The sequence below is a fragment of the Myotis nattereri genome (assembly GCF_964212035.1).
Source record: "Myotis nattereri genome assembly, chromosome: 3".
Classification (NCBI taxonomy): Eukaryota; Metazoa; Chordata; class Mammalia; order Chiroptera; family Vespertilionidae; genus Myotis; species Myotis nattereri.
In genome coordinates, this window is record NC_138077.1 from 140,221,409 (window position 1) to 140,232,486 (window position 11,078).

At 39.9% G+C, this 11,078-nt stretch overlaps 1 protein-coding gene across 3 annotated transcripts in view; it reads left to right on the top strand.

Annotated features, from left to right (window-relative positions):
• Window positions 1-11,078, top strand: part of CDKAL1 (CDKAL1 threonylcarbamoyladenosine tRNA methylthiotransferase) — a gene marked incomplete at its 5' end in the record, with an annotated part of 671,369 nt that overhangs the window by 74,524 nt on the left and 585,767 nt on the right. The window lies entirely within an intron of this gene.

Below are 11,078 nucleotides of genomic sequence, written 5' to 3' on the forward strand. Positions count from 1 at the left end.
ATGTTTTTATAGTTGCTTTTTCTAAAAGTAATAGTCAAAGATTTCTTTCTTTGGGTAAAGAGCAAAAACCGAAGAACTGAAAGTAGTTCTTAGGTTATCAGTTTCTTCTAGTCACCAAAGTAACAGAAAAAAGGAAGTATAGACTGAGTAGCCTGTCCAACCTAGGTTTTGTGTTATCCCTATTATTCTAACAATTTTTGTTGAAACGCCACACTTATTTTGTTGAAATGGTCATACATGTTTCTTAATACAATTGTTACATATTTTTCAATGTATATTTAACGAGTTAATTATGCATTCTTATTAAATGAGGCAGAGACTGTCATAAATTTTTTTATATCAGGTGACAATGGGTGTTATAATGTTGGTATTATAAAAGAAAGAGTTAGAGAACCATTTTCCCAAATGAAATCATCAGATCTCAAAACAGTATTTATCTGGAAAGCTTCTAAATGATAGCTTTGCTGGATACAGTAGTATTGGATTCAGGCCTTTGCTTTTCATTACTTTGAAAACTTCATGAAACTCCCTTCTGTCCTGAAGTGTTTCTGTTGAGAAATCAGCTGACATTCTCATGGGAACTCCTTTGTAGGTGATTTTCTGTCTCTCTTTTGCTGCCTGTAACATTCTTTTTTTGTCTTTAACGTTTGCCATTTTAATTATGATGTGTCTAGATATAGGTCTCCTTAGGTTCATCTTGATTGGGACTCCATGCCTCCTGAATTTATATGACTTTTTCCTTCACCAGGTTGGGTAAATTTTCTGTGACTATTTCTTCAAGCAGCTTCTCTGGTTTTTTGCTCACATTCTTCCCCTTCTGGTATTCCTATGATGTGGGTATTGTTACATTTCATGTTGTCCCAGAGCTCCCTTAAGCTATCCTCCTGCTTTTTAATCCTTTTTTCTATTTGGTGCTCTAATTGACCATTTATTTCTATCTTGTCTTCCAAATCACAGAAAAATTAATAGTAACAGTAAAAAAAAAAGGCAAAAGAGAATACAAGGAAAGAGAGAAATTAGAGATATGCAAGAAAAAAGAGCAAAAGGGGAAAAACAGACAACAAAAGATGAAAACAAAAACAAGAGCCACTCTCCCCCTCCCCTCCCCCCGAAAAAAAAGAAAAAAGAAAACAAGCACACACCCAGAAAACTTTGGGTCTGCTATTTGTGGAGCTTATTGGATTTTTCTCTGTTGTTGTTGAATGTGGTCCCTTGGTGTGTCTATCCTGGGCCTCTTGGGAGCTTCTCTGTCCCTGGGCAACCTGACTGAGGCCTGATGGATTGAAGCCCCTAGTGGTCCAGTGGGCAGGGCCTCCTTAGCCCAGCAGCTGGATCTGCTTTGAGTCTCATGCCTTGAGTTTCCCTGTTCTGAGCTGTTTTCCCTTCCCCCATGGAGCTGGCCTCTGCAGGGGTATCCTGCTCCTGGCTAGGATGGTTTGATCAGAATAGTGTTAGGAGTGGTGCCAGTATCTTGTAGGAAGGGGGCCTGGGCACTTTCTTTCCTTCCAGTGCCTCAGCTCTGCCTGGCTTTCTGGCTCCTCCTCGCTGCCATATGCAGGGACACCGATTTCCAGCCCTGGGCTGTCCTCCCTTACCTCAGGTCACTGCAGGTGGGGTCAGAAGCAACAGTTTTGCTGGTGGGAAAGAGGGCACCTTCCTTGCATTCAGGTGGGCAGGACTGATCTTCCTTCCTGGTTCTACTATCCAGTCACCTTTCTACTCACCAGCATGAGATCCTACAGATCTACAGTCTCTTTAGTATCCTCAGGTCCTCAGTTCTAGTAGGCCCAGGGCAGGGGAGACTATATCTACCACCCTGCCCTTCAGCACAGTTGCTGCCTCCAAACCCTGGTGGTAGAGCAGAACAGCTGGGCTCTAGGGTGGTGGCGGCAGCACAGTAGTAGTCATGGTGGATAAGTCCATAGCAGGGGCGAGAGTCCTGCGAGGTCAGTGGGTATGGGCAGTGTCCACTGCAGGCACATAATTCTGAGTGGTGTCCTTGGCAATCACACGGATCCAGATGATGCCGGGGCGGGGTGTGCGTGGGTTTGGGTTCAGTTGCAGAGAGTCCCAGTCTGAATAGTGGCGAGGCTGGGTACCTAACCCTTGCCACTCCCCCAACATCCTCCTGAGGAGGACTTCTTAGGTGTGTTTTAGATACCTGAGAATGATGGGAGTAATGTCTTCTCTGTTTATTTTTTAAAAAGTTTTGTGTATATCTGTGAGGCAGTAGTTCAGACTTAAGCATTTGACAAATAAGCCTTTTCCAGGCTTTTGGACTCACCAGTGGGTCTCCACTCTGGTCAGCATTTTGTGCCTGAAGGGAATGGAGTAGTTCCCACGGGAACAGACACATTGAGCTGTCATGCTCAGCCTGCAGCTCTGTGAGGTGCCTCAGTTGGGGTGTTGGTGTCTCTGAGGCTTCTCCTGATTCACAGGCTTGAGAGCATGGATGGCTCCTCACTCCACTAGAGCAGAAAGTCTCTTCAAGGAAGTTTAAAACCTCATCAAACTTTTCTTGGGTGTGCTATTCAGTTTATGAGGCTTAAGGCAAAACCTTCCACCAGCAAAATCCCAATTCCAGGTGAAGGTAGTACATGATTCAGAGAGATAGTATCCTCTTAGTCGCCAGCCTTCAAATGCCCCAAAGCACTATTTAAACCCTATATTATAAAAGCCTAATATGCTAAGTGTCTGGGCGTCCGGTTGTCCATTCAACCAATCAAAGCGTAATATGCTAATGATATGCTAAGGCTGCTCAACTGCTCGCTATGACGTGCACTGACCACCAGGGGGCAGATAGTTGACTGGTTGACCAGTTGCTATGACAGTCGTGGGCAAACTATGGCCCGCGGGCCGGATCCGGCCCATTTGAAATGAATAAAACTAAAAAAAAAAAAAAAGACCATACCCTTTTATGTAATGATGTTTACTTTGAATTTATATTAGTTCACACAAACACTCCATGCATGCTTTTGTTCCGGCCCTCCGGTCCAGTTTAAGAACCCATTGTGGCCCTCGAGTCAAAAAGTTTGCCCACCCCTGTGCTATGATGTATACTAACCACCATGGGGCAGACACTCCGACTGGTAGGTTAGCTTGCTGCTTGGGGTCTGACTGATTGGGACTGAGTGAGACAGGCTGGACATGCCCTGGAGCCCTCCCATGGTCCTTCCCAGGCTGGCCAACCTTTTGCATCCCTCCCTGGCCACGATTGTGCACCAGTGGGGTCCCTCGGCCTGGCCTGTGCCCTCTCGCAATCTGGGATCCCTCGGGGGATGTCAGAGAGCAGGTTTCAGCCTGATCCCGCAGGCCAGGCCAAGGGACCCCACTAGTGCACAAATTTGCGTACCAGGCCTCTAGTAACACTATAAAAATAGAGTTATGAGTAAAGAGGGCAGAGGCTGTACATATTTTGTCCCCTTTTTTGGGGGGAAGGTGGTTGTAGGAATAGAGTTGAACACATTTAATGCCTGTATGTACTTTTTTGTTTAAGCCTGTTCAATTATTAAATATAAGCCCTGGCTAGTGTGGTTCAGTTGGTTGGGCATCGTCCTGTACAGCAAAAGGTTGCCTGTTCTGTTCCCACCATGCCTGTGTTTCGGGCTCCATCCCTGGCAGAAGGCAGCTGATCTGTGTTTTGCTCTCACTTTCATGTTTCTGTCTCGTCCCCGTCTCCCTGTCTCTCTCTTTCTCTCCAAAAGAAAAAAAGAATGTTAATTAATGGTATGTTGAGATAGCTTATAGTACTTTAAATCTGAGTATGTTCTGTTGTTCCTGAAGTAAATTAACATATGAATAATAGATTCTTTGATATCACCATTTGAACACAGAAGTTTACTGAAGAAAGTAGTTTAGTATCCATCATTTAAACAATATTTTTCAGAAATGTCCAAAGCCAGTGGCCAAAGTTGAGAAAGTTCATGGACTAATGAAAGGAATTCTCATTGTGATGGCTCTTTGTGTACCTTTGTGGGGTTTTTTGTTTTGTTGCTATATTCTGTATACCTTAGGAAATTGAAGATTTACTCTTACTTTTTAGGGTTGTTTCTGATTCCAAGTTAGTATCATTTTATATAACTGCACTGTGTTATGTTCTCCTCTATTCAAAAACAAACAAGTAAATAAAATTCAGTGTGTTATATCCTGACATGAACACTATTTTGTTGCTGGCATATGAGTAGTCATTAGTTATATTCGGTAATATACCTTCCTCATTTAAAAGCACCATCTGTTAAACCTATGATTGAAAACAGTAGAAAGGAAACCAGTTATTTTTTAGTTTGTGAGTATGGAGCAAATGATAATATGTCTGAAGTTGCCTGCAGTCAAGTACTTTACAACTGGTTTAGTCAAACAATTGGAGCTAGTGCTACCTTGGAAAACCAGATCAGGAAAGAACATGATAATGCTTGTTTAGCGTCTTTGTTCTTAGCAAGGGTAATGTCTTATGAAAAATGAATAACACATAATTAAGTTATTTAAAAGCATTTGCATGATATGCTTTGTGTTTAATGTTATCAAGTTACTGGTGTGTATGGTTTGTGATAACTGCTAGCATGAGAGTTGGAAAAGGTATTTTCAAAGTGAGGCAAAAACCTTTACAAGGATAATTTATTACAGGCTGAATTTGGGACAATTTTTTACTCATAAAATAAATCTTAAAATTATTAGACATTTATAAATGACTAGAGGCCTGTTGCACGAAATTTGTGCACCGGTTTGGGGGGGGGGGGAACGGGACGGTCCTCAGCCTGGTCTGCACCCTCTCACAATCTGGGACCACTGGCTCCTAACCGCTCGCCTGCCTGCCTCATCGCTCCTAATCGCCTCTGCCTGCCTGTCTGACCGCCCCTAACTGCTTACCTGCCTGTCTGGCTGATTGCCCCTAACCGCTCGCCTGCCTGCCTGTTCACCCCTAACCACTCACCTGCCTGCCTGATCACCAATAACTGCCTCTGCCTGCCTGCCTTATCACCCCTAACTGCCTTTGCCTGCCTGTCTGATGGCCCCTAACCACTCGCCTGCCTGCCTGATCACCCCTAACCACTCTGTCTGCCTGCCTGATTGCCCCTAACCGCCTCTGCCTCAGCCCCTGCCGCGGCGGCTTCATTTGGAAGGATGTCCGGAATGACATCAGAAGGTCGTTCAGCTGTCCAGTCTAATTAGCATATTATGCTTTTATTATTATAGATTCTTTTTCATGTCTATGCCTTTATCAGTATTGTGAAATGCAGTTTTGCATTGCATATATGGGATTGCAGTAGAATTTCTGATGGTGGTGGGGACATAGGTTTGTTCAACGCAGCCACCTTTCTGTGTGTGTGGCAGTAAGTGTCTGCTGTCACTCTTTTCCTGTCTCCACCTGGGCTCTTGGAACACTTGTATGTTTTTAAAAATAGTTTTGACTTTGAAATTACATCTGGTTGTGTTTTGGTCTGGTTTCCTCTTCACTCATCCTTCTTGCCCAAACTCATTGTAGGACCAATAACTGATACTCAGGTCAGGCTTTCTCTTCCTTCTCGCTTTCCTTCTTTTAAAAAATTTCTCTGTCTGTGAGTAAATCTTATCCAGATGATGAAAACAAAAATTAACATAATATAAAAGGTAGGGGAATATGTCAACAGAGTTCAGCATTGGCTTAGAATCTGTCTTGAATAGTTTGGTCAGGAAAACCTTTGGTAGTAATATCTGCATGTGCATGACTGAAAATGTTTCATACTTGTTGAATGGGTATGCTTTTTAGATAAAAAATAATGTTCCCAGATCTTTGAGGTATTCTTTCTTTTCAGAATTCAGTCTAACAGATAAGAGATCTGATGTCAATTTGTTTTATTCTATCTGTAGGTATCTTTTCTTATTTTCCTTTTTAGAAAATAACAGAAAGTAATTATTTGAAATATCAGAAAGTAATAATTTCCACGTGTGCATGCTTTTTTAGTTGTCATGCTTAGCACTCTCTGGATTGGTTATCAGTTAGAAAGCTCATGACTTAGCTCAAGGAAGTTTTTTCTTTTTCCTTTATTTCCATACTCTTATTTCTGGTAATTCTGTTTTATGTGGTAGTTTGTGGACTGGTCCTTGATGCCTTTTAACTTTTCTCTCATATTTTCTTTTTGTATTTTTGTGTCACTTTCTGAAATTCCCTTGACAGTGGTACACTACAGTATACATGGTAGCAGTTAATTTTAGTGCATATTTAAAAATCCATATATGCATTAACTATACCTAAAGAAGTCTCTGTTCAGCAGTCCATATTTTCAAAAAATATTTTTATTGATTTTCAAGAGGAAAGGAGAGGGAGAGATAGAAACATCACTGATGAGAGAGAATCATTGATTAGCTACCTCCTGCATGCCCGCGGCCCCCCCCCCCCCCCCACACACACACACACTGGGGATCAAGCCTGGAATCTGGGCATGTGTCTTGACCGGGAATTGAACTATTAACTCCTGGTTCGTAGGTTGACACTTAACTACTGAGCCATGCCAGCTGGGCCATATTTTCATATTATTAATATATTCTTGAATTTATATGTATAGTATTAATTTTATACACCTCTTTATTTTACCATGAGTAACTTATCTTACTTGTTTCTCTGGAATTTTCTTAGAATTCTCTGCTGTAAATTACTTTCTTTTAGCCACTTGATTGCCTTTGACTTTTGTTATTTATTTATTTATTTTTTGCTAGATAAAGTGAGTTAGTTCACATCTACCCACCCCAAAATAATTTCTTCTAGTTGTGACTATTTCATCATCTTACTTTAGTGCAGAGAAAAATTTCAGGCAAACTATGCATTGCTTCTTAATAAGCTAGACTAGTAAATATAATAGACTAGTAAATAAAAAACAAACAGTTGTTTGTTCCTACTACCTCTCTGGATGTAGGGGAATTTCTAATAGTCTCAATGAGAACAAGTTAGAGATTAAAGATCATTTTAAAGTAGTAGTATAGTTTCAGGATAATTGTTTTATTAATATGCTTTGGATAGGGAAGGCTTTTCTATGATCCAGGACAACACATTTGTTTCATATTTCAGTCAAAAATGAATAGTGTGTGTAATCAAGACTCTGGCATTTACTATTACTGTTATGCTTTTGGATCAAACTAAAAATACTAAATTTTTTTTCAAATGTATAATTTCTTCTTATGGCACACAATTAAAAAGAAATAAAGAGTACACTGTAATAAAATATCTACCTGCCTCAGCTTCAAAGTCTTTCTGAAGAAACTTAGTGTTACAATTTCTTTTTCTCTCCAAAAAGAAGAATATCCTATATAATAAAGATGTAATATGCAAATGGTCATTACATAACGACTGACCACATAACAACTGACCGCATAATGACCGATCACAGATCAGCAGGATGGTGGGGCAGCAAGCTACAAGCTGGTGGCGTATAGCTACAGGAGCGGGCAGGGCAGCAAGCTATGATAGGTGGGGGTGGGGTGGGGGGTGGGCGGAGGGAGCTACTGGAGGGCGGCAGTGAGCTACTGGTGCATGGATTCATGTGCAGGGCTACGAGTGGATTTATAAGAATAAATGTACATACACAATTACACACACAGACATACATATTGTTTTTGCCTCCTACTACATTAAGGCTAGCATACATACACATGGTTTTACACCCTTTTCACTAAATAATATGATTTGGGGGTACTGGGGAGGCTTTCAGGGCAACTGCTCCTTCAAAAGTCCTCTGAAGGAGCCTTCCGCCTACAGCAGTGGTCCTGGACCTGCCTAAGCATCAGGATCATTTGAGACCTTTCTTTCCCAATGTTTTATTATGAAAACTTTCAAGCATACAGAAAATTAAAAGACTAGCACAGTGAACAGTGTTAAAACAACAACAATATGATTTGGTGATCATTTTCTACCACTTCATTACAAATGTCCTTATTTTATATTTTGAAGTAGTATTGTATTATAGTGTATGGATGAAGGATAATTTAACCAGACCCTTTATTCTGGACATTCCTGTTGTTCCTATTCTTGTCTTTTGCTATTACCACCAATACTACAGGGATACCCACATCCATGTTTGTGTCTCTATTTTGCACAAATAGAATATCTAATTGTTAGCCTAGCTGTTTTCTAGTACAACTCCCATTTCATGGCTAAAGAAACTTAGAATTAGCAATCACTTGCATTAGAAACTGACGCACTGGTTTATTTTATAAATTAAGCTGAAACAGTAAGGAAACCACTTGCATTTGCCAGGCTTTTAAAAAAAAATGTTATTGTGCCTAAGCATATTTGTGGGACTAATTAGATTGTTTTCATATGGCTTTTTGGAGGAAGAAAAATGTATATTAAAGGTGTTTTGTTAGGTAGTGAGATAATGAAATATAAATGTCTATTTCCAGGGCCAAGCAAGCATACCTTTTCTTCAAATAAATTGTCATAGTCACATTTTGTTGTTGCAGAAAGCCCATTTGTTTTTCAGTAATAAACAGGAAAGAGTTGAAAGTTATAGTGAAATATATAACCTTATTTGAGAAGAATGACAATTTTTGAAAAATCTTAATCATTATATAATCTACCTTTGTAAACAAAGAAAGAAAACTTGTAAGTTTATGTGGTGATCCATTTGGGACATGGAAATGAGATATGATATAATAATATAGCATTGCCTGCCATCTTAGACTTATTTTATAGTGCTTAAATTATTCAGTGTATTAATGGCTTTAAAATGAAATCCGTTGCAATATACTTTCCAAACTCAGTGGGAAAAGGAAATTGCTGTGTTTTGTTCAAATCTTGTTACAATAAAATCTTATAACTATAGTTTACTGAAGGAGTAGTATACTGTTTTAGGCCGTGCAAGATACTTACCATGTGCATATATTTTATAAAGTGAATCAGAGTGGAGGTTAGTTATTTAATAGGGTAGGTTTTATTGGTTTCTTTCTTTTTTTTTTTTCAGAAATGAATGAAAGATTTATTAAAGGGTCTCAAAGTTTGCAAACTTGCAACACTGCTAGCCAAAAAACCCAGAAATGTTCCAAAGAAGAACGAAAAGTTAAGAGTTTTTAGAGTAAAAAGTTCATTTTTGAGAACAATCAGTCCTACATTCTTAGTCTTAGGATTAGTCCAGGATGATTATCACTCAGATGTCAGGTAGTTTAGATAATAGATGTCAGGTTGTGTGGATATGTGAATCTTCCCAGTGGGTAATCAGAAGGTTACCTGGAAGTTGAAATGTATATACAGGCATTGACACAGTTAAAAAAGTTTAATTCCCCAGGCTAGTTAGAAAAAGAATAGAGTCCTCATGCCTAATTTTAGCAGCTTGGTTAAAGTGATTCCATTTTTTATTTCCTATTTTCACTCTTTCCTCAAAGCAAATCCTTTAAAGAGGCCTCATGAGCCCTGGTCAGTGTTACTTAGTTGGTTGGAGTGTACCCCATACTCCAAAAAGTGGCCTGTTTAATTCCCAGTCAAGGCACATACCTGGGTTGCGGGCTTGATCTCTGTAGTGGGCATGCAGGAGGCAGCCAATCAGTGTTTTCCCCTCACATCAATGTTTCTCTCTCAAAACTCAATAAAAAAGATTGGATTGTTAACATACTAGTAAAAACATTCAAACCTGTAAAGATATTGTGTGAGTTTATTTGAGCCAAACTGTCGACCATTGCCGGGAAGCAGAATTTCAATGGATTGGGATAATGCTACAGAGAATGGCGGTTTTTCACCTATTTTTATACATTACAATCAAAGGAGGAGAAGTAGGTGGGTTACATGAAATCCATTGGTGATAGAGTAGAGAGGTGGGAGAAAGCAAAGTGGGGTGGAGTGGGGGGAACCTCTGGGATGGGATAAAAAGTAAAATGATAGACACATACTTCTTTTACTAAGGTGGGTACAGGATAGTTAACAGTCAACACTTAACATGATAACAATGACAATGAAGGAATTTGTGGTGTCTGTCCTGGCACCCAGGGCATTTGGTTGTGCTCTGAGGGGTCAGGGAAAAAAGGAAGTTACAAGTTACCCTGACATTTCAAGGATATGTTATGGTAGATGCAAAAGGACAATAGGCTCAGTTAAGGTAAAGATGGACCTTGTCAGAGAACATACCTGGCTAGGACATGACTATCCACCATAACTGTTTTAGTTAAAGTTTTAATTTCAGACCATCCTGTGGTTACTTTAGGTTTTAGGGTTTGCAGGACTGCCATGCAGGCCTTCCTTGAGTTTGTCAGGTTAGCATGTGCCCCTTTCGTCTACACATCCCACTTTTGGTTATCAGCCAATCTAAAGGATGCATTGATGACCAAACTTTTGGTTGGATAATGAAGTCCGGAGTCCCATGGTGCTAGGAAGGCTCATTCCTAGGATGTCTCAGTGTCCGATTTGTCTTGCTGAACAGGGTGGACCGCTGGGGATGGGGCATTATTGGTATCTAAGTAATGATACCTGACATTAAAATAGCACTGTGTAATAGACCCTTATTTTATTACTCATATATTTTGATATACTTTTAAATACATTTGATAAGCAGTGGTGATTCAGGTTGCAGAATCTGGAGCTAGATGGCTAAATCTAAAACCTTGTTTTACCATTTGGTAATGTGTGACCTGGCCAAGTTATTTAAGATTAGGTTCCTCATCCATATAATGGTGATAACCATGTTCCTGCCTAACCAGTTCTCAGAACTGATTGAGTTTATGCATGTAAAGCTCTTACAGCCTGGCACCAAAAAAATGCTCAATAAATAATGGTTATGATTTTTTAAGGAATATTGGTTTATTAATGTGCTTTCTTTGGGAGATGAGAACCTTCGCATGCAGTTTTTTGTGGAATTCTTTTCTTGAGTTTAGATCCTATGCAGTTTGTTTTCAAAGTTATGAGTAGGCATTTGGTGGTTTCTGGTGACTGCTAGGACAAGAAAAGGAATGGTTGGTTAGCTTTTGGTGGAGACTCTTTCGGGAATGGAGTAGTAGTGTTTTGAGCTAGACCCATGGAGACAGCCTTCACCATACTACTGAACTTCTTTCCCATCATTAGTCAGTTAAAAAAGCTTATTTAAAAAACTCATAGTTTTTTGTTTGTCTGTTTTTCCTAAGAC